This window comes from Macaca nemestrina, chromosome 14, assembly GCF_043159975.1.
Source record: "Macaca nemestrina isolate mMacNem1 chromosome 14, mMacNem.hap1, whole genome shotgun sequence".
NCBI lineage: Eukaryota > Metazoa > Chordata > Mammalia > Primates > Cercopithecidae > Macaca > Macaca nemestrina.
Window position 1 is genome coordinate 58,903,760 of NC_092138.1, and position 24,654 is coordinate 58,928,413.

General features: G+C 34.9%; 1 long non-coding RNA gene across 1 annotated transcript; it reads left to right on the top strand.

Annotated features, from left to right (window-relative positions):
- The first annotated feature begins 58 nt into the window (after window positions 1–58).
- LOC139358151 (uncharacterized) lies at window positions 59–22,423 on the top strand. The gene is made up of 2 exons (XR_011612667.1): window positions 59–1,057; window positions 14,045–22,423. It is a non-coding gene; the product is annotated as an uncharacterized lncRNA (long non-coding RNA).
- The last annotated feature ends 2,231 nt before the right edge of the window (window positions 22,424–24,654 follow it).

Here is a 24,654-nt window from a genome sequence, read left to right on the forward strand (position 1 = left end):
TCAAGGGAGTTCTTGACTGTGCCTCTTCAAGTTGGAAGGCGGTTGACTTTGCCGGGAACCTAGTACGTGAGCGCCAAACGTGGAGTCGCAGAGCGCAGAAGTGAAGATTTAATACAAAAGATGAAACTTGTAGGATGACCTCTAGCAGCACTACTCGCAGCTCTGAAATCGATCCGGAGCATTCCAAGGTGAGCGTTGCGGCTCCCAGGGATTACGGACCGGTAACTTCAGGCGCAAGTCTGAATTTCAGGGATGAACCTGCTTTGGATTCTGTTTGAGCCAGCGGAGGCACTGACAGGGACTGTGGGTTTAGGGGTAATGGATCCATGGAGGCTGCCACTTACTTGAAGCGAGCAGACAGTTGGCGATACCTTCCCCCTAACTTGCTGCGCTGCTCAAGGCTGCTCACAGACCCACGCGTAAGGATTTAGAGTGTATATGTCCAACGCCCAGACTTGACTTCTGGTGCAATTAAGGAAGAGCTTGAAGCTAAACCGCACAGCTTGCATGAAGAAGTGAATAATGAAATCGGTGGTGAGATGCTAAGGAATAAAAAGAGGCATTTTGTTGCGTGTATATTAGTTTGCCAGGATTGAGTTTTTAGGTTTGATGTTCTAAAATGTATCTTCGACACAGACTCTTTTGCAGCCTTTCAAGAGGAGGATGTTCGGCAGTGTTTTGGAACCTGGTATGAATCTATACATTGTCTGCTTGCCACAATGTTTGATGCTTCTTCGAGTTCTAATTCTTATTCCTCATTAATAAATTACTGTTCCTGATAACGAAGTGGGAATAAGAATTAGAATAAACTATTTCCAACAAAAGGCCATCTTTAACTTATGATTTCTGATTATATAAGCCTACCAATTCCCAATAAAATATTCTGGCAGACTATTAGGCATGAATTGCAGAGCTGTAATCAAGAGACTCTTGGTTCAACAAAATTCAGAATTTAGAGCGACTCCTCTCCAAAAAGGTTCTGACTTGAAATTCCTTTCTTGTTTGCTGTTGGTGTGCAGGCCACTGTCTGCAACTGAAGTTTCTGTTTAAAGTAAATGTAGCTTATTTACACTACACATTCATTAACTTTAATACCTGAAGGGTGCCTTACAGTGGTAGGAAATATTGTAGAAAGTCTTGTACCAGCCATTGCGAAGTCTTTTTCACTTGCTTTGAGTTTTTGATGTATGCGATGTGTATGCAGTAGTGGTAATCCATAGCATAATATTCTTGACATTTAAGCACCTTCAAAAATAATTTTAAAAACCTGTAGATTTATGGATCCTGTTCAAAAAATGGAAGAGGATAAGGATCACCCTTTTCCCCCTCGCCTTTTACACTTTGCTTTTATGTGGGAAAATGTTTAACAAACCAGGAGAGCAAACCTCAGGATCAGAGGATATACCCCATTCCCACTACCCTTAGATCTATCTATGGAATTGAAAAGAAACTATTGAGACTCAAAGGGACTGTCAGATCCAAGAGTCTTATTTCACCACCAAATTAAAATAACTACAGCATTGTTCCAGTGTTGTCTATGTCTTTATGTTCTCTGATAATTGAATTTGAAATATATGATATCTCTTCCGATGGAAACATCTTGATCCTTTTCCCTCCTTAAGATCATTTCTCTACAAACTGCCATTTTCAGAACACTTTTTACTTCTCTAGAGCATAGCATTCAGTCTATTGGTGTATTGTCTTTTCATAGATGAAAGCTATTCTTTCTTTACTGGTATGCCTTTGCTACTGTACTGTGAGCTCTGAGAGCAGAGATCTTGTCATATACATTGTTGTTGCCCAGAATTTATACAGAATCTAATACAGAATAAAATAGATGCATATGATGATGATCATGATGAAAGCTACCATGTATTGAGTAATGACTATGTAATGTGATTTATGTACATTATATCAGTTGATCCTGTTCACAACCTGTTTACCTACATTTTATGTCCTCAAATTACAGGGAGATTGAGGCTTATGCAAATTTACCTAAGGTGACAGATCTATTTTGTCACAATTGAGTTAATTATGGAACCTACACAGTATCCTTCTGACTCTGAAGCCTGCACTATTCATCATTTTGCTCTATTCAAATAGCCAGATCCCCACACTTTCTCAAGGCTAAAAGGAATTTATATGTTTTTAATGCTAAAAAGAGGCAGATTTAAAAATGAGTTCCTTACTTCTCATGCATTCGAGTCAATATCTATTTGAGTGTCAAATCACAGGAACAGTTTACTTCTCTTATTGCATTAAAATAGGAGAGTGTCTTCTTGGCATTATTTTCATGGGAATGCCAAATGCTGAATTAGGGTTTCCTTTCAGAGAGGGGAGTCAGGCCATTGGGAATTTTATGGATATAGAAAACTTTTTATTATTTACTTCCATGTTGATATTCTTATGTAAAACAGAGAGGATGCTATTATAAAATCTCAACTGTATAAGATGAATAAATTCTAGAGATCTATTGTACAATAATGTGCCTATAGTTAACCATACTGTATTATATACTTAAAAATGTGTTAAGAGGACAGATCCCATGTTGGCTAATGGCCACAATTTTAAAAATAATAAAAATAGAAGCCTCAAAACACAGACAACACTGAGTATAGAATGACATAGGAACATGCCATAGAAATGTGTTATAGTTGTCAATTTCAACAGCTCATATTATAAAACATCTTTTAAACCTTGGATCATTACAGTACAAATACAGAATATCCATATTGTGGAAGATTAAGCTGCTGTGTAAAAGAATGAGGGAATTCTTAATTGGTATAAAAAGGTCTCCATGGTATTTTTAGGTGAAAATTGCAAGGTGAAGCAAGGTGTTTTCTCCAAAAATTAATAAAATTGGTTGGGGTCATGGTGTAAGTGGGCAGATGGTATCAAAGATAGAGGTTAGACTTTTTATGTTCTTTTGATTTTGGCACCATGTATAAGTTTTACCTTATAAAATAAAAGAGTGCCTTTGAGGGGTTGCATGGAAAGAAAAGTATAACAGATGTATCTCTTCCTTTTACTTTAAAAAAAGTTTTTGTTGTTGTTGTAGTTGTTTATAAAAAGGGTAGATGAAAGTTGTGAAATAACCTGGCCTGCAATACATTTGCTCATTTACTCCTTCTACGAAGGAGAGACCTTGAGGGAAAGAAGCAAAAAGGGGTTTCTTAGTTCAGGCTACTATAACAAAATACCATCGCCTGGGTAGCTTAAATAGTAGGAATGTATTTCTCACAGTTCTGGAGTTCTGTGAGAAACATTTTTCACAGTTCTTGGAAGGCCAAGATTAAGATGCTCGCCAATTTGGTTCTTGGTGATGGCTCTTTTCCTAGCTTGCAAACAGCTGCCTTCTAACTATGTCCTCACATGGCCTTTTCTCAGTGTGTGTTGTGGAGGGGAACAGAGAAAAAGAAACAGACATTTTATCCCCAGTTTATATAGCAACTAATCCTATTATGACAGCCCCTAATCCCATCACGAAGGTTAGACATGACCTGTCTAACCCTAATTACCTCCCAAAGGCCTCATCCCTACATAGCACCACATTAGATGGTTAGAGCTTCAACATAGGAATTTGGGGTGGAAAGAAGGTACAATGTTTAGTCCATAACAAGTGAACAGGTCTAATCTCCTTGCAATTCTACCTCCCCTGGGTAAATAGACTAATGATATTTGCTAGAAGGAAGAGCGCTGTCTTTGTGCCTTTAGTAGGATATCGGACTAAGGATTACCTATAATAGATAGAACCAGAATTTATAAGGGATGGCTTCCTGGAAAATGGCATATAGTGTGTCCAGTGCTGGGTATAAAATGGAGATGTTTTGTAATTGAAGCACTACCCACTGTATGAGGAACCGTGAACACCTCACTTGGAGGCTTTGTCTATTCTGGGCTACAGAGATGTGACTTTCACAGGAAAGAAAGACCTGGAGAGCCATTATTTTGAAGCTTTTGATAAGCCTTTTGTTTGTACCGTTGAAATATTTAGTTTAGGCTAATACTGCTTAGGATCTCTAATTCATGTTAGTCCAATTTGAGAAATTCACTATTAAGAAATAGCTTGGAAATGGCTTAATTCAGATAGTGAGCAACTTAAATGACACATTTTATGTACCAGAAACATTCTAGGAGAACTAGATTTATTTATTCATTTAATCCTAACAACAAATCTAATAATTATTATCTTCGTTGTATAGATGAAGAAACAGTCACAGAAAAGTCAAGTAGCCTTGCCAAGGTCACATAGCTGCTTAAGTGGTACAGTCAGGGTCTAAACCGTGGCCGTCTAACGTTAGATCATAGCTTTTTACCCTACACCAGAAGGTTCTATATTAGCTATAAGGTCTGTTAGAACAGGGACTTGGCTTTACTGTTGATTACAGGCTTACTAGGCCAAAAATGGTACATGGATCCTGACTAGATAAAAACTATGGACAGTGGTGAGACAACTGAGTATACCTGTTTGCCACACACTGTGCTAATTGCATTATATATGTTACCTTGTTTAATTTCTTTCTTTCTTTTTTTTTTTTTTTTTTGAGAGATAGTCTCGCTGTGTCGCCCAGGCTGGAGTGTAGTGGTGTGATCTCGACTCACTGCGACTTTTGCCTTCCGGGTTCAAGTGATTCTCCTGTTTCAGCCTCCCAAGTAGCTGGGATTACAGGCACCCAACACCATGCCCAGCTAATTTCTTTATTTTTTGGTAGGGACGGGGTTTCACCATGTTGGCCAGGCTGATCTCGAACTCCTGACCTCATGTGATCCCCATGACTCGGCCTCCCAGAGTGCTAGGATTACAGCCACAAGCCACCATGCCCAGCCTTTTATTGAATTTTCAAAACAACTCCATGGTTTAGGCAATACTATTATTACTCTGCTAATGATCAACATGAAGTTAATTGTTTCCTCTAAGTGTCGCAGTGGTTCAGTACAGAAACAGAATCTCAACTCAGCACCATTGTGCCACACTGCTTTTAAACTAAACTAACATTTTATACAATAATATTGTGTTGTAATTGAGTCGCTTGCTTACAATTCTGTCGTTATTCTAGTGTTCAAAACACATGCTACAATGAAATAAACAGATCAAACATAGAGTTTGAATAAACATCTTTCAAAGCAATTGGAGTGTTTTGCTGGAGAAACTACTTAAGTGTCAGTGATTTACCACTTGTCATCCTCCTAATATAAGTGGGTGTCCTGGTGACTAGTTCTGATATTTTTTGGACAGGGAGGAAATCAGACAAGGTAATGTGGTCAGGAAAAGAATCATAAATGTTCCTTTCTTTTTACAACAATTTTGGCCCATTTGATATCTTACAAAGAAGAGTGCTTGTTTTCTTCAACTGTGTCTCTGTTTGTCAGTCAGTGGATTCATAAGCCATCCTATAAAATTTCAAAGTGCTATTCTCTATTGCACATTATAAAAACGAAACAACCAATAGAAAGCTTTCAGTTATACCTTGGTTCAAATTTCCCTTTTCCTTAAATCTTACATATAAGGCAGTGCTTGCAATGGCAGTTGAAAGATGATACTGGAGCTGTCACCTAGGGGCCGGCTACTGATGGACTCACATACTAGGACAAGGAGTTTAAAATTCACCTTGATGATAATGGGCACTTTATAAGCAATTTATCTCCAGATTCATGCATCTCTGTATTATGGTTAATCTGCAGTCTTTGGAGTTAGACCTCCTGGATTTGAATTCTGGCTCTGAGACTTGCTAGGTCTAGGACAAGGGTGCTGTAGAAGCACATAGGAGGGCCCTCTGAATCATTTTAGGGACATGGGAACAGGGAAAGATCAGACAGGGTAGTTCAGAGAGTGCTACCCGGAGGAAAATATTCTAAGCAGAATTGCAAAGGAAGACTTGGCAGAAGCCTTAATATGCAAACAAAGAGGTTGAGAGCTGTGCAAAGTTTTCAAAAATGAGATAGGGGCAGGGGGTGGGAGGAAGAGACAGGAAGAGAATCTGTTATCATTGTGGACTGCAGACAGATGTTTAAGCTAAAGTTTAAGAAGTTGCTAACTCCCACTACCTAAGAATGTAACTATATTAAAAGATAGAGTCTTTAAAGAGGTGATGAAGTAAAAAGGAAGCTATTAGGGTGAGTCCAAATCCAATGTGCCTGATTTCCTTATAAAAAGAAGAGATTAGGACACACAGACACCAGAGAGACACAGGGTCCAAAGGGTGGACCATGTGAAGAGGCAGCAAGAGGACAGCCAAGTCAAGTAGAGAGAACGTGGGAGAAAACAACCCTGCTGACAATTTGAAATTAGACTTCTTGTCTCCTGAACTGTGTGAGAAAATAAATTTATGTTGCTAATAAACCCACTCTGCGGTTCTTTGTTATGACAGCTCTAGCAAAACTAAGAAGGGAAAAGCAACTAATAGTGGGATTGGAGAAGTCAGCTTGAAGCCTGGACATTAATAAGCTCGTTCTCATAAGATCATGTCAGAGGAAGAAGAATGAAGAAGGAAAAGCAAGGTCAGTTAGCAATTAAAGACATTCCCTGAACTAAGACAGTGAGCATAAGTATGGAAAGAGATAGACAAATTCCAGACAGATAAGACAAATTACATAATTTAGAGACGGATTTCATGCGAGTAGCAGTGGTGTGGGAGAAGTATAGAACTAAATGATAGTATCCATTTACAAACGAGAAAAGAGGTAAAGGAGGGAAAATTTTTTGTAGTATGTTTTTGCTGGATAGATGATTTAATCAGAGTTGGGGTGACAAATACAAATGAACACATACAATGCTCAAAACAAACATTAAACACCAATGTAGGAAAACAATATAACATGTGTCTTAAAGCTGTATACAATTAGGTACAAATGCTTGTTTAACAAACTAGGCTTATAAACATGGAGAAATGGAATTCCCTAAACTGGAAGATGAAAAAGAATTCCTGAAGGTTGGAGCTGGTTTTTTAACAATGTAATATTTGAGAATGTGAGGTTGAATGGAGAGAGAAAGAAAATGAGTAAAATGAACCAAGATATTGTGGGAGTATGTAAAGGATATTTGTACACAGGAAGCAAAACAGCTTGGGCAAACAGATTAGTGGAAAAACATAGCTGGAAGTGGTTTCAAAACTAAATTTGAAAGAGACTGTTGAGTCTTGAATTCTGACATGCATGTGGGGTTTTAATTATCTTGATTATATTGGGGGTAGGATACAGTTGTCAGCAAATTTGTGACTTATGGAATATAGTACTTTATTTCTCTTGTAGGAAAGAAGTCTAGAGATGAGCAGCTTAGGGGTTATATTGTGTCATTCAAAGATTGTCCTATGCATTGTTCTGCTACATGTGGCTTACATTCCCAAGGTCATTTTATGATCCAGGAATTCAGCAAAAACGCTAATCATCAAAAAGAATAAGTTCAAAGAGAGTAAAAAGGCAACCTCAAAAATGTCCCACACAATACTTCTGCCAACATATCTTCACCCAGATTTTAATCATTTGGCTACCAGAACCGTAAGGCAGGCTGAGGAACTGTTCTCTTTTAGCCCTATGGCAATATTCCCAGCTGTTAAGTGGAGATCTCTTATTGACAGTTAAAGAGACAGTGAATGTTCAAGACAAAGGCTTGAATACTGTGCTACTGGTTATTTTTTGGCTCAAATTCATTTTCTTGGAAGAATTATTTGTGTCTTATTATTGTTGTTTAGTTTCTCTGGATACCAAATATTTTTACTTTTTGTGTCCTTTTATTTCAAATTATAAACCATTTTCTTCTCACTAAAACTTGATATTACCTAAATAGTACCAAATATTAACATATAGGATATTTTGGTTTTGCATGCTTTTTGTTTTACACACACATAAATATAAAAAATATATTTTAAAATGTTTTCATGCATACAATATATGAACAATGTAACCTGAAGTCTAAACTAATGAAATCTTTGTGTGACAATACCATGTAGTCAATATTAGTACAAAGTAGCAGGAAAGTAAACTTTTGTCAACTTGAGAATTTATAGCTTCCAAAATATTTTAACCAATAAAAAAATTTTGTAATTTCCTTTTACATATTCCTGCACTCACAGACTTATATCTCTTAATAAAATATAATTCTGAAGAAATTGTTGCTAAAATTGTATTCTAAAGCCAGCAACATAACATAAAACATCAATGAAAAATGTTGTTGTTACACTGAATGTGGTATAACATGCTTCAATCCTCTTCCAGTTGGCTTGGGTTTTTGAAGCTTTACAAACATCAAGAAGACAAAGTATAGCTTCTTTTCCAAGAACTATACTTACGGTTAGATGAGTGTGTCTTTCTGAAAGAGTGCCAACTCACAAATGTTCTCAGTGGGGAGATAAAGCAATATCATAGATAGATTCAGTTGCCGACTGTGTTGAGTCAAGAAAGCAATGACCCACTTGTTCAAAACAGGAACTTTTTGAAAGAAAAAAAAAAGTACATGGTACAATTTTAGTTAATGCATTTTATTTATGTTTCCGGGATACAAGGTTTCTTGTGTGTTGTTATTATTTATTAATTTATTTAAATGGTACTAAATAGTTTCTGTTGTATAAGCACTAGAAACAAAGAGGGTAGTACTTGCTTGAATCTCCTGCCCAAGTTGAGCAACAATATCATACAGACAATTTCTTGTCCCTTGCTTCTCAATAGAGTTCAATTGTTGAATTGCAATGTAATCCAGAAAGTCTTAAATAGTAGGTGACCTTATTAGCAATGAAACTATGATTTGCTCTTTCTTTCCTTCATTAAAATAATAATAGTAAGACAACTTGGCCCTTCTAACAGTACTTATGTTATTTCCACCAAGAACTGGTTGTGGAGTATAAGAGAGAACGTTACTGGTTGACTATGTGAAATATAGAACAGTCTAAATTATCCAGAAATGAATTAACTGTAATTATTTTTAATTTATTTTTATTTTTTATTTTTTGAGATGGAGTTTTGCTCTTGTCACCCAGGCTGGATTGCAGTGGTGCCATCTCGGTTCACTACAACCTTCCCCTCCTAGGTTCAAGTGATTCTCCTGCCTCAGCCTCCCCAGTAGCTGGGATTACAGGTGCCCATCACCATGCCAGCTAATTTTTGTATTTTTAGTAGAGATGAGGTTTCACCAAGTTGGTCAGGCTGGTCTCGAACTCCTGGCCTCAGGTGATCTGCCCGCCTTGGCCTCCCAAAGTGCTGGAATTACAGGCATGAGCCACCGTGCCCAGCCAACTGTAATTATTTTTTAGAGTTCTTAAATTATATATATTTAAGGTATACAATACAATCTTTTGACATACAAATACATAGTGAAATGATTACTGCTCCCAAATAAAATACTATATTCATCTCCTTTTACATAGTTACTGTATATATAGTTACCATATATATGTAACCAAATATATTCACTATGTAAAACCAAAGTTACCATATACATGGTAACTATGTAAAACCAAAATATCCTATACATTAATATTTGGTACTATTTAGGTAATACCAAGTTTTAGTGAGAAGAAAATGGTTTATAATTTGAAATAGAAGGGCACAAAAAGTAAAAATATTTGGTATCCAGAGAAACTAAACAACAATAATAAGACACAAATAATTCTTCCAAGAAAATGAGTTTAAATATATGGTAGCTATGCAAATATATACGTGTCTGTATGTGTGTGTATATATAAAGTAACTATGTAAGAGGTGTGTGTATATATATGTATACACACACACATATATGAGCACTTGAAATTTATCTTGGCAAACTACAGTGTTATCAAAGGTGCTGGGACAGGAGAGAGGGTAGAAGTAGGAGGGAGATGGGGAGATGTTGGTCAAAGAATACAAAGGATACAAAATTGCAGTTATGTAGGATGAAAAGACAGCTAATGTATAGCATGATGACCATATTAACCTTAATTCTTAAGCAAGATTATATGGTACTTTGCTTCCCTGACAGGAATATCAGAGAAGAGGTTATCAGGCATATACCGTAAGCAACATATTAATTTATAAGCTTGATCTAGGTAATTTAGCATAATATCATATCTTTTCATTATTGTACATTTGCACACATACAGAAACACAAAATTTTATTAATATTAACAATTGGTTCATGACAGACCTCATCATTGTTCTATGAATTGCCTATTTTTAAAAAAATATAATTAACTTTTTATTAGAATGTAACAACATAAACCCATGACTCATAATGAAAGTTGGGATCTTGAAAAAAAAAAATGTATCTAACCATATATCCTCTATTCCTTTAATTAACCTGTCTTCCTTCTTCAACATCTTTTTAAATCCTGTGTTCGGCCTGGCATGGTGGCTCATGCCTATAATCCCAGCACTTTGGGAGGCTGAGGCGGGCAGATTGCAATGTCAGGAGATTGAGACCATCCTGGCCAACATGGTGAAACCCTGTCTCTACTAAAAATACAAAAATTAGCTGGGCATAGTGGCGCATGCCTATAGTCCCAGCTACTCAGGAGGCTAAGGCAGCAGAATCGCTTGAACCGAGGAGGTGGAGGTTGCAGTGAGCTGAGACTGGTCCATTGCACTCCAGCCTGGTGACAGAGTGTGACTCTGTGTCAAAAAAAAAAAAAAAAAAAAAAAAATCCTGTGTTCATCATTTATTTCCTTTTTATATTTTTTCCTGTATCTGTATCTGTTCTAAAAGATAATTTAGTTTTATTTATTCACTGAATTTTACATGTATTGTTATATTATCTATATGTTGAATGATAGTTCAGTTTTTAAAGTGCTCTCTTATGTGAATATTCATGTACTATCCCATGATGGACATTTAGGTGACTTCCACATTTTTTAACATTGTGAATAATTCTGTCATAAACATTTTTGCATATGTCCCCTGCTGTACATGTACAAATAGAACAGCCGGATCATAGAGGATACGCTTCTTCAACAATAGAAGGAAATTTTGAATTCCTTTTGAAAGTGTTTGTACAAATTTACATTTCAAGTAGCAATGTATAAAACAGCATGTGAATATACAACATCTCCATTATGAGTTTATTTTCAGATGTTTTTATTTTTGTAATCAAAAGGGCACAAAATGGTAACTTAATGTGGGATTTATGTATGTTTGTGATCAATTATGATTCTCAACATCTCTACATGTTTGTTAGTCATTCTTACTCCCTCTTTTGTGAAGTGCCTGCACGTGATTCTTGCCCATTTTCTAGTGGGTTGTTTGTGTTTTTATTGATTTGTAGGAGTTCTCTATATATTCTGAGATCTGATTCCTTTTGTCACTACAAATGCAAAATCTTCTCATGTGTAATTAATCTCACCTGTTAATTTACCCTTTTTCTCATTTAATCTTTTGTTAACCTGAAATGATCATAATAAATGATCCAAGCTCAAAAAGGAACTAAACCACTAAATGGGACAACTGCCACTCTTTTATCAGTATTACCACAACCAATGCCACATCAAATATTGTGGCATTTTATATTTCATTTACCTGAGAGATAATCAAAAAAAGATTAGTGCTGTAATAACTAGAAATCAATCATTGCAAGCTGCCAACTCAAGCAGGAAACATGCATAAATGCTCAGAATTTTCATGATTGGATCCATAGTTTAAGAATACGAATATAGCCATTATTACACTAACTCATACAATGACAACATTGCTCCAGATAAAACATCTTTGGAAAAGAGATATGTTTATTACTTCTATAATACAACAGACCATTGCCTCTGTCACTGCTTGTTATGATTAATTATATCTCCTGTGGTATAGCAACTATGTATAGCAAAATTTGTAAACATTGATAATATTGTGCTATTTACCTTAACCAGAGCAATATAAAAGACAATATGTTGAATTTCTATTTGAATATAGAAATGTAATCTATGCTATCTTAAATCTTTTTCCTGAGCCAATACATCTTTGGCTTTTTTGAGAACTTGTCTAAAAAAATAGTGTACTAGGATTTTACCCTCCAAGAGTCCATTGTTTGCACTTGTTAAGAAAATCTCAGACCTACTACCCACATCTTGCTTTCCTGCCTAAGATCTCTTTTTCTATCTTTATGTGTCGTGGTTTAGTACTTACCTAGATAGGCAATAATATCAACTTCTCATAAAATTTTTTATTCTGTAATATAGATAATATTAGGATTTGTATTAATTTTACTTATTCAATGCCTTAAGATTTTAGGAAGTAGTTTATACATAGATATCAACAAAAATAAATTTTAAAAAATTAAGAGGGGAAGATAATTTGTTACATAGATTCCATGTTCTTACATAAAAATTCAAAAGTAGCAAACATAAATTTTTCTGGCTTTAATACTTATGGCTCATTTAACTTAAGGAGTACTTCCTAATTCATAAATAAAAGGGTTAATTTCTTCTTATTCTACTTTTGTTTTTCTGTTTGTTTTAACTGTAATAACTGGTAATATCTTTTCTTCATTTTTAATGTATTCAGTGAAAAAGTTCTTGTTTCATTTTGTTTGAAAGCAATATGCTTCCCTATAGGAACATAAATGCAAAAGTATTTTCTTCAGATGTTCCTGCCTTTCCTGGCAGAGGTGAGCATGCTCACCATGCTCAACAGAGTTACTTCTATATCTTAAGTACGCATCTATTCTTATAACTTCTTATAACTTACCTTCTTCTTATAACTTACCTTCAGAACGTACTTGCTTAAATGTCTAGTTCTTAGATTAGATTGACTCTTGAACACAGATAATAATACATATATATTTTTTTCTCTGGTTCCCAACAAAATTATTGGCACATAGCAGGTGCTAATTGAATATTTAAATGATTCTTTAACCAAATTAATGTTAATCTACTATATGTTATAATTAGATTTGTTTTCAGCATCCTCAACAATATGTAGAGCTGATATTCTTTGTATATTTTTATTCATAGAAATAGTTTGTCATGATCACCACTCCTTCTATTTTATCCAATCATATAAGTAACCTATGTTGATAGGAAGGGTCAGGACATGCATGATTGGAAGAGTCTTATGTACCATGATTGGGATGACTCACCTTCATGTAGATACAACAACTTATGAATTGATAAATTTTTTAATGATTTGTAATACTATTCAAAGTGGGATGACCTCCCTTCAACTGTACCTTAAAATTTTTTACTTTTGCGTTATTTATTGTGCATATGCTAAATCAACAAAATGGCAGAGCCTAAAAATTATGGTATATTTAATTAGATAGAGCACTGCTAGTGCTCTTACACATTTGGTGGGACAGAATGATGTTTTGTAGGCAGAGTTTACCAAAACCTTAGTAGAATTTGTGTGTGATACACCTATTTTGCTTATAATTGACTCTGTCAAAATCTGAATGAATTAATCAGTGTCTTCTTTATTTAAAGTGTCCATTTATCTGTTTTCTTTTTGCAATAGTTTAATTATAACCCGCTTCTAACTGCTTCTTTACTTCCCTTTAGCTGTGTGGGCTCCTTCCACCTTCAGTATTGCTACATGCAGGAATTCAACTTCAGTTGTAAAGGGATCTTAATTTGTTAGTTCATGAATTACATTATCAAAGCACTTGTAAATGTGACTTCAGGACTATCTTTGGAGAACTCTGATAAATCATAGAGGACCTGTGAGAGATTAAAAATGGAAATTAGCAAATGGTTTGCTTTGCCAAAAGGCAGCAAGGATGAACCTTGAGAAATACAAGTTGATTAAGAGAAAACTCAACCATGGAAAAAAAATAGACATTTTTTATTTAATGATTTTTAAGAAAATTTAGAAAGTATAGGCACTAAGAACATATATTAATCTAAGAATGTGTGAACGTATACTTTTTAAATAGGAGAAAGCCTGGTATATCAGGTGAGAACATAATAAAGGTATATTTTACTTTACAAAAAGTAATTCAAATGACTTCCTTTGAGATAAGATGGTGACATTTTGTTTGCATGCAAAACTAGTAGTATCAGAATACTCAATGCAGTTTTGTTAATAACTTACTATCAAACTAATAAGAGGGCATAAGTAAATTGACGTAATTTTTTTTCTTTGGCTTTCCTTTTTATTCAGATTGCATCAATGCCAGAGATCAAAACATATAAAGGATGCAGATGACACAAAGCTGGGAGACATTGCCAATAAAAACAAAGATAGAATCCAGAATGAAAATGATTTGGTAATCTCTTCATTCCTATTGAAATTCAACAGGAATTTAAAGCCCAGCCTGTATGCTAAAAACATCAAACACATAGAGAAGAAATGCCTTGGCAACTCTTTCACAGGAGGGGACATCTGTGTTTATACTGATTGATGATGTGATAATGTTACAACACATTTAATATAGTCTTAAATTGTTTCAAAAGAAACACGGATTCAGGTTTACATGAAGTAATAGATTCAGAAAATATGCTGCTACTCAGACCGTATCTGAATTGTTTTGTTAAATTATCTGTTATATTTTTGGGTGTATAGTGTCAAAATCTGTCTCTGCAGAGGAAGCTAGCCAGCATTGCATGAGAATCTAAATATCATGTCATATATGGAATAGTTGAAGAGTCTCTTTCACCATTACAAATAACATGACACATGCACTAATTTTCTGAAATATGAATATGTAAAGATTCCATGGTTGAATAAAAGCTAATCAAAATGAAAGGGTTTCTTTACTATAGGACACCTCAGTAAAATCAAAATTTTGATAAAGCGCTTGATGACATTTTAAGCAGTTGATATAAAGAAGTATTTTCCCATATTATTGAACCATGGAATTCCATTTAACATTTTTTTTTTCAACTCTGGTCAAAAAAATATATACTGTAAGAAGAAATGATGGTTATAGAGGAAGTAACAAATTTGTTCTATGCCCTGTTTCAAAGGGAGAATCAGGCAAGTTTAGGTTCAATTTAAGAAAAATAAAAGATCTTTACAATTGTATTCGAAAAGACTTACATCCTACAGGTAGGATGCAAGGAGAATCCACATGCAGCTGAGATTGGGTGAGATGACCTTTGAAGTTAATGCCAACACTTTCAAAGTAATAAACTTTGCTCCAGAAAGCACTACCTGCTGCCATCTGTAAAAGAGACCTCCAGTGATCCTGTAATCCTAGATTTAAGAAGTCCTCAAGACCTGTGAATCCTTCTTCCAGAATATGCATTGAAAGAGGCTAATTGTTCATGCTTTTATTATGACCCCATACTATGTTGCTGAGACAGGAATAATACAGGGTGGTTGCAGGAGATTAGAAAATGCCAGGCAGCAGTTTCACATAACTAGTAAAATAGCTTGTTGAAATAGCTGCAGAAACTATGTGCCCATAAGATCTTGAAAAATCAGGATGTGAAACAAGCTGGTTAAACCAACTGGACTCAGCATGACATTGGATTTGACCTAGGATTCACCTCAAACCTCATTATGCAAATCACACAGCCACCAGTGCCCTAACAGTTTCAAGAATACCCATATTCGGTGTAAAAATGGGTGGCACCCCAGTGACACATTTTTCCAATAATTTTCATGAATATTCCACACCTTGGTTAAAGAAACTCATAAAGGTTGCAACCCCAAACCCTCTTGAGCATGACTCTCTCTTAAGTATGCCCCCACTCCCTTTTTGTCATTTTTGTTGTTGTTGAGATGCAGTTTCGCTCTTGTTGCCCAGCCTGGAGTACAGTGGTGTGATCTCAGCTCACTGCAACCTCTGCCTCGTGGGTTGAAGCGATTCTCCTGCTTCAGCCTCTGGAGTTGCTGGGATTACAGGAGTGCACCACCACACCCGTCTAATTTTGTATTTTTAGTAGAGAGTAGTTTTGCCATGTTGGTCAGGCTGGTCTCTAATGCCTAACCTCAGGTGATCTGCCCATCTTGGCCTCCCAAAGTGCTGGGATTACAGACGTGAGCCACCATGCCCTGCCCCTTAAATTCTTGAGTGTATACTTTTCCCTTTGCAATAAGTCGTTTTACTCTCACAATTTACCAGCTTATCCTTGAATTCATTCTCATGAAGGTGTCAAGAGCCTAGATCACTAGCTGGGGTGGCAGCCCCACTGGCATTTGGAGACCCCCCGCCAACCCACCAGTATCATTGCCATTACTTCTCTTTAGAGTCTAGTGGTGTAATTCTGACTGCTCTTAAGTTTCCATTCTTGCCTTGCCTTCCTTCCCTGCTCCCCCCTGCACTCTATTTCTACACACAATAGTCAGAGTACATTTTTGAAAACTCTAAACCAGATTACACTCTATCTATTCATGTTACACTAACCTCTTGCTATACTGGCCTTCATTCTGTTCCCTGGATCTTGTTAGGTTCTTATTCCTTTGCCTGGAGTAAATCACCCCAGGATGTTCTAATGTCTTTACTTCATTCAGATCTATGTTTAAATGTCACCTTTCCAAATAGGCCTTTCTGGTCTACTCTATAAATAGAAAACTTGCCTTTTTGCAAACTTCCTTACATTCCCCACTCCCAAGCCCAGGTCATTCTCTATGATTGTATTTTGCTTTCTTTTAAAAACATGCATATGTTTTAGTTCTGTCTCCTACAATGAAATTGAAGCTCAAAAGGGCAGAGACCTTGTTTTGTCATTTATTTATCTTAGGACAGTGTCTTGCAGAACAGAATGCTAAATATTCCTTTTTTTTTTTCAACAAGCAAGTATACAAAAGCATGGTTCATTTTCTAAAATGTAACTGGGTTAGTAATAGCTTATTTTTACATAAGATAACTATAAAATTACCAAAATGACACTATGTTACAGCCAAATTAAAATTGCTGTTATTAAGCTAAAATACAAAAATATGTGTTCTTCAAGTCATTTTTTAAAGTAGACTATATGGCATTTTAAAAAAACAGTTCAGAATATAAAAGAGGCATTTATTTACAACCCACATTGCAACAAGTTGCTAAGGTAACTACAGTATGGCTAAAGCATTTCATCACTTTAATAATTGTATAGATTTTCAGTAAGCAGCACACAAGACATATTAAGTAAGATGTATCATTGTGTAAATTACCTTAGTCTAGAAACCAAGCTGCATAGCACATATTTACAAGAGGTGCTTTTCAAGGACATCACCTCATAAGGATGAAAGACTAAACATGCCTAAATATTAATAAATATGCCATTCATAATACAAAGTTATTTTCAAATGCTTGTCTTTACAGTTTCATAAATTGAAATATGTACAAATTAATAATTTGATCTAGAATTTTGCCTAATGCACTATGTCATGGCTAAAAGCCCTCAAAGTGACATTGTGAATAGTTCTTCAGATTTTCTTACTAAAAATGAAAAGAGCTTTCATGCATTATTACCTATGTGGTAGGTACCATTATAAACCACACTTTATATACACAGGAAAACTAGGCAAAGATGTCTTAGGTCAGTACTTTCCTTAAAGAGCCTCACTACCTCAAAATAGAGTCAGTAACAAAGTTCAGGGGGTCTTATTCCCAGGTCTGTGCTAGCAATCACTATGATATTCTGTCTCTCCTTTATATACTTTCTTTACTAGATATTCAAGATACAAATTGTATTTTCTTTAGAATGTAAGTTGCTAGAGATTCTGGAACTTTCCTGGATGTGTAGTCAATGTAACAGTCAATATAATGAAGTTAGTCAGCACTGTGAGTAGAAGAGGAAGCGGAGAGGTCAGAGGAACTGTAGCAAAAGGCACTTTATGACATTAGCATCCTATAGAAGTCCTGGTATTTGCATTGCCTGAGATCAAGTTTCCTTTGCCTTTTGACAATTGATTTGACAGCAGTTAGCTGGTTGAGCTACTTAAGCTCCATGCACCAGTGATGTTAGTGCTCAATCAGTTGAAAATAAAGCAAGTGTATGTGCCTAACAGGTCTCACATCATCAAATGCAGATCAGAAGTAAATAGTGCTGCATGTGTGCTCCGCCCAAGAATTTCTAGATCCCAGTTTGAGTTAATAGATTCCCAAGGAGACTGGGAACAATCACCTGGGGAGCCCAAGTTAAGGACTAAGATCATCCATCTTCCCTTCCAATTTCCTTTCAAAGGATTGATTAAGAAAACAACAGGCAACAGCAGCATTTATCTTAATTATGGTAACTAAATGCAGGATTTGGACAATGTGATACTTAGATATCTATATACTAAGGATGAAAGTTCCTAAAGTGACTAGTGCTTAGTCTTTTACTTAGTTCATTTGAATTGATATTAGATTTCTCAATGATAATTCATTGCTAATTAAAAAATATAAACGGAAAGTAAGCACAGACTTTTCATTACAAATGAAAAACTTCTGGAGCTCACTTCTAGCAAGCAATTTTGTGGGTGTTAATGTTCCTCCAACATCTAATGCATCTAAAAAATATTAGCAATCATCTTTTCTAAATAGCACTTCACAATTTTCTAACACTGCAATATCCATTTTGTTACAGGATTTTCATAATACTAAAAGCTAGTATGTTTAATTATTTTTACCCAAGAGAAAACAAACTCAAAGCCTAACTTGTGAATGGAAAGTCTAAGACTGATCAGATTTTCTGATTGGCATGCTTATGTGTCTCTGGAATTTCATTATACTTCCAAAATATACTTAAGCAGTTTCTTTTTTTCTTTTCCTTTTTTTTTTTTTTTTTTTTTTTTTTTTGGATACGGAGTCTCGCTCTATCGCCCAGGCTGGAGTGCAGTGGCTCGATCTCGGCTCGGCTCACTGCAAGCTCCGCCTCCCAGGTTCATGCCATTCTCCTGCCTCAGCCTCTGGAGTAGCTGGGACTACAGGCACCCACCACCACGCCCGGCTAATTTTTTTGTATTTTTAGTAGAGACAGGGTTTCACTGTGTTTTAGCCAGTATGGTCTCGATCTTCTGACCTTGTGATCCTCCCGCCTCTGCCTCCCAAAGTGCTGAGATTACAGGCGTGAGCCACTGCGCCAAGGCCAAGCAGTTTCTTTTTAGCTAGAGACTTCAGCAGACTTAAGGGACAACTGAATAGTCAGTTGATCTGTATTTGTTCTATAAGATACATCATAAATATGGCAGTCATGTTACATTTAGTAATGAGCAAGTGGCAATGGATTAAGGAAAAATTGAGTCTCACCTCAGTAACTAAACTTTGCAACTTTCAGGCATTCATGACCTCAGTATTCTCACCTATAAAATAAAAAGGTAAAATCAAATGATATCCAAAGTCATCGATAGTCTACTTTTAAAATTATAATGTAAATCATTATAATCAATTATTGGGAATATTTTACAATATTTATATCTTAATGTCTTCTAAAAGAGGTATACTAGAAATTTTTCTGGAGGCTGGAGATTTTTATTTTCCCACAGAAAATCTCTCTCATGTTCTCAGAATTTCTGGGATTATAATAACAGAAGTAAATTGGTTTTGCGTAATTGTGTAGTAACAAGAATTGTTCTCTGTTATAGAGACTATAAATTCATATATTTCCTCGTGGGACATTTTTGCATTTTTCCTACATTTTGAAAATCTGGTTTGATTCAATGTTTTTCTAGATATAAATGTTTTCTTCTTTGATTTTGATGAAAACCAGAGACAGTTCAAATAGGAATATTAACGTTTTTGTGTTTGTTTTCCTTACTGACTGAGGAATGCAAAGTTTGGTGACTCAGGTTAGTCTGTAAAAATAACATATAAGAGCCAAATATAAAGATAAATATAAGAGGCATATATCCTTCACATGTCTTATGAAGACATATGGCAGAGCACAAATGCTCATTTGAGGTTTGAAATTTTAATCAAAACAAATTGAACTACATGATTCTGAAATATTTTATCAATTTAAGGATAAAACATAAATTATGAGTTCTATTTCTAATATTTTCAAGTGATGTCTATACACTCACCCACCCACCACCTACATACAGAACTTTCAACCATGCTGTGTCCACCTTGACAGGGCCAATATTTTATACAAAGTTTCAGGAAGAGCAAACTTCACTCTCATGAGGACTTTTGGAGAAGCTCTACTGATTTCATGTATTCTGTTTCACTTTGACATGATATTGTTGAACAGGAAGGATAATACCAGCTATTAGCAAAAAATTAGACTAATTTATTTGTATGCCTAGAACCACATGTTTAAGTAATATAATGTATGTAGGCAAAGACTGTGGTATAGTGGAAAGGACACTGAACATGAAGATAGAAATCCTGAATTTGATATCATGTGTACATTTTATGAACTTCCTTTACATTCATATATAAATTGAGATTATATATGCCTCACAAGTCTGTTCTGAGTATTAAATAGGAAAAAAGTTAACTCTTATGCAAGACAAAGCTATCAACAAATACTGAGTATTATTATTAATATGGATATAAGTATAAATAAGACATACGAACCTCCTAAAAATCTCTTTACATAAAAAAAATGAAATTCAAATGCTATTGACCCTCTCCATCCATTTCTTATTTCCATAGGATGGATGGTTCTGCAAGTAAAGGAAGACAGGGATCCTGATATTGTTTCATAAGTCCCAAAGATAGTAAAGTCTCCACAGCTTTGGTTTCCATTATAGCATTGTAAATAGATAAAACTTTTCTTCTTAATGTATTAAACACCAATATTGTGTTAAATTAGAGAATTCTGAGTCCATTGTCAAGTTGAGACAGAATATGTTCAGCACTATGCCAGAAAAAATAAACAACAATATAATCCTAATCTGTAGTAACTGCAGGTGTTCATGGTACAAATACTCCTACTATAGCCAATTCCAGGCTACCAACTTGTCATCAATAAAAGTGCAGTTGGGAAAAAAAAGTTGGGAGAAGATGATCAACAATCAACTCTCTAATCCAGTGCAAGCTGGTTCCAGCAGACACCTGACAGGGAGGCCACTGATATTTGTTTTGGCATCTAGTTAGTTTAAGCAAATACAAGAAGAATATTGGAGGTGCTTATACCTTGCCTTTATTTATACAGGCTTCTGTTATATTTAATTTAAATCAGAAATGTCACCTTTTTTTTTTTTAAACTTATATTTTACAGGTAAACTGACACATTTAATGCTGCCCAGTTAAAATAGTTTTGAGTTCAAAACATCTTTTTCCTATTTTCTCTGTTCCCAAAGAAGCAACAAGAAATGATTTAACTATAATTCTAGTTTCAGGATTGCTCAGAAAAGAAGGCACCAAATGATAGAAGACTGGCTCAATTTTTAACTGCAGATTCTTTATTTAGGAAAGTTAATTCCCAATGGGCTATGTCAGCAATTGCATGAAATACATATAGCCAGACACAATAACAACATGAGGCAGTATATATTTCACTCTGTTGCCCAGGCTGGAGTGCAGTGGTGCAGTCTCGGCTCACTGCAACCACCGCCATCCAGGCTCAAGTGATCCTCTGAGGAGGTATATCTTTTTACCTCCCAAAGCCTTTAAATGTGACCCATATTAATGTCAGTGTTATCAGTGAGGTCTAACATCTTTCTTTATAAGAGAAATGTAGTACCCCCGGAGAGTGATGTCAAAGTAAATAATTAAATCAACATTCTAATGATTATATTTGGTTTATAAGACACTCGGACAGCAAAGGAATTGAGGTTTAAAGAACAGTTAGAACAAATATTTTAGCTAGCACTTGCAATTCTTATCAGGGAATATCAATTTCATAGCAAAATATCCATTAGTGCAACTAGAGTTTCACAACAAGCACTGAACTAGGAGAAAATAAATTCTGTTTCTAAGGCTGGTTCTAATGCTGCCACCAACAAGCTATGTGATTAGATCATGACCTAACCTCTTAGTGCCTCTCTCCTACTGTAAAATGGCAGAGGAGTCTGACACATTCAAGTATTCTTTCCAATTCAATACTTCCTGAATTTATGAATCATGGTGTTTACTGACAAATTCCTTCTTTGCAGCTGTAATTAAAATTTTTGGATTTGTAAATGAACATTTTAAGTTGTCATTTTTTTTTTGCAATGCCCCAACTGGACAATATGATTAAATTCATGTAAATGCATAAACTACATGGATAAACTATTAAATTACATAACTCATACTTCATTCGAGAATAAAGTTTCCATCCAATGCACTGTTTTTACCTAAATACTAATTATTAAAAAAGACAGAAGTCCTAATTTTAAATAGATAATTCAGTCAGTCCTTCTGCTATGAACTGAATTGTGTCTCCTCCAAATTTATATGTGAAGCTCAAACCTCCAATTTTACTGTATTTAGAGAAAGGGCTTGTGAGGGCATGATAAAGATTAAATGAGGTTGTGATGGTGAGGCCGTAATTCTACAGGGCTTGTGCCCTTATAAGAAAAGAAAGAAACACCAGAGTTCTCTCTCCTCATCATTTGACGACACAGTGAGAAGGTGGCTTTCTGTAAGCCAGGAAGAGAGCCCTCATCAGAAACCAAATCAGCAGACACCTTAATCTTGGACTAGCCCGCCTCTGGAAATGTGACGGAATAAATTTCTGTTTTTTAAACCCACTCAGTCTATGGTATTTTGTGATGGCAGGATGAGCTAACTAAGGCACTTTCCTTTAATTTTTTCATTTGAAACATTATGAGGCCTCAGTTTTATTTTTCTCATTAATTGAATAATTAAACTTCCATTTCATTGTTTATAGTCCTTGTAGTTTTCTATTCGTGCTAATAAAATGAATTTAGTCAGGAAGAGTATACATTCTACGTCCTTCTTTCTTCTTTATCCCCAATTCTGAAGAGTTATCATGTTCAGTTATTCTATTTGCCTATCTGCTAAATTTTCTTTCTTCCCCCCGCTTAATTTTTCTTCCTTACTTCCCTAATTCAGATCCATTTGCTACATTATGGTTTCCCAATTGGACTCTCTCAACAGCCCCCAATTTTTGCTTCAAAATGACCCTACAATGACCTTCTTCACATCTATATTTTTGGGTTAAAATTTTTCAATGGTTCCTGGACACCCATAAGACAACAATCTCAAACTTCCGCACAGATCTTTAGATCCTTCATGATCAGCCCTTTGTTTATCTTTGTTTATGTTGTTGCCTTTCTTTGGAATATTTTCCTACAATTATTTACACACCAAACTGTTCTATATCCCTCAAATAATAATATCTAACACTTAATGCTATTTGTTAGACATTGTCTTACATATTTTATGTGTATATATCTATGCATTTAATCCTACAAAACTCATGAGGGGTTTTGTAATAACTATTCTTACAATGATTGTATAACTATTCTTATAACTAATGTATTACTATTTTTATCTGAGTTTCTTTAATTCAGAGTACCGCGCGTCATAAGGATTAATAAGTTGGCCCATCACACAGCTAGTAAGTGGTAAAGCTGAGCATCTAACCTAAGCTGTCAAGAACCAGAATCTAGGTTTTTCTAACCTTAAAGCATACTGCCTCTCTGAATACAAATGTCATTCATTTACTTTGTGAAGTCTTCTCTAAATTTACCAGAAAATCTCTGATGATTTTTTCTTTTGTGCCTCACTGCACATTACTCTACTTTATTAGTTAACTTGTTCCAGTTTCAGGTTATTTTATTCTTCTTCACTTAACTGAAAACTCATTTAAAGCAGAGACCACAAATTTTACCATTTTATCCTTGTAGCAGTGCTTAGTACATGGTCAATATTTAATAAGCGAATTATAAATAAGATCATTTTAGCATTTTGCAGAGATCTTAAAATATTTTATTTTCTTTGAAAAAAGGAATCAACTCTTGAAATGATTATATAATTTATTATCTTTAACTATTTTGATTGTATAACTTTCAAGGAAATAATATAATAACAGAATAAACTATGTCAATAATTTTTTAGCAATTATAATCTATCCTTAGAATTAAACAAAATATTTTTCTATCTATAAAATATTTTTAGAAGGATGACATATTTTTCTTATTTTGAAAATATTCAAGCATCTCCTAAAATAAAACTATGAGCTGAAGTAAGAAGTCAACATTTTAAAAATTAGCTATTTTTGGCATTACATATGGCTTGAAAATTGATATAATAATTAAAGTTTAAACAATTAAAAACGGAGGTTTTTTATTCAAACAAGCTAATTATATTCCAGTTTATTAACCATGAGTCTAAACAATAAAACACGACACCACTGAAATCCACATGAGCTGCCACCACCATATAGAGAACTATTATCACAGTTGGGCTTATTGAAATCATAAAACACAGTATGCTTTACCAATATCAGGTCCAGGTCTGATTCGACACCATTATATTTCTGTCTTTTTTCAATATAAACAATTGTCCATTCATCTTTATTGAATCCTATCTAAAGAGTCATTGTCAATTCAAGTTTGTAATGAGAATTCTGCCTGTATACTTATAAATTATAGGAGAAGTAAAGTGTTTGAAAGGCTTTTCATACACCTACAGATATTTCCTATTTATTGAAGAAGAGAGGTAATCAAGAGTCTCTGTCATGTATACTTATGTAGCAACACATACAAAATGAAAGCAAATTTAAGCAAAATTAAGTAAAATGAGGGTAGTTTCAAAGTTTAGGGAATAACTTTTACGTCGGTTAGTGAAACTTAGATCACAGTAAACCATGAGATAATGTCTCACTACTCTGTAGTCAGTCCTGAAACCTAATCCCTCAATCTTTCTCTGTAAAAGGGAAAATTCAAGTTTCCCTGAACTTCTGTTTATGAACAAACAGTCATGATGAGCATAAGGTATATTTCATTGAGTTAGT